Genomic DNA, 542 nt, shown 5'->3' on the forward strand with positions numbered 1-542 from the left:
GCTCTGTCTGCAGAACCTGCAGGGAACTCTTCAACTGCTCCATCGACCGTCTGACGCTGCGTTCCTAGCAACTCGGAGGTCGGAAATCCCAACTCGAAAATTTCGGACTTCCGACATCATCAGTGTTGTGGGTTAGAGTACTTTAATTACTTTTTTCGTGTAACGCGTAACGTAACGCGTTAGTTTCGTGCGTTGAGCAATCAGTAACTTAGTTATTTTAAAATAACCAGAACAAAGAGATCAGATCACATCACCCCAGTTCTTAAGACCTTACATTGGCTCCCAGTCAGCTACAGAATAGATTTTAAAGTTCTGCTACTGGTTTACAAATCACTGAATGGTTTAGGTCCAGAATACATGAATGACATGTTAGTAGAGTCTAAACCCAGTAGAGCTCTGAGATCTACTGACTGGTCAGATAGTGGAGCTCAGAGTTCAGACCAGACATGGTGAAGCAGCATTTAGCTGTGATGCTGCACACAAGTGGAACAAAATACCAGCAGAACTGAGATCAGCCCCAACTGTAAGCACTTTTAAATCCA

The sequence above is a fragment of the Trachurus japonicus genome, chromosome 3, assembly GCF_045865225.1.
Source record: "Trachurus japonicus isolate A0001 chromosome 3, Traja_1.0".
Lineage (NCBI taxonomy): Eukaryota > Metazoa > Chordata > Actinopteri > Carangiformes > Carangidae > Trachurus > Trachurus japonicus.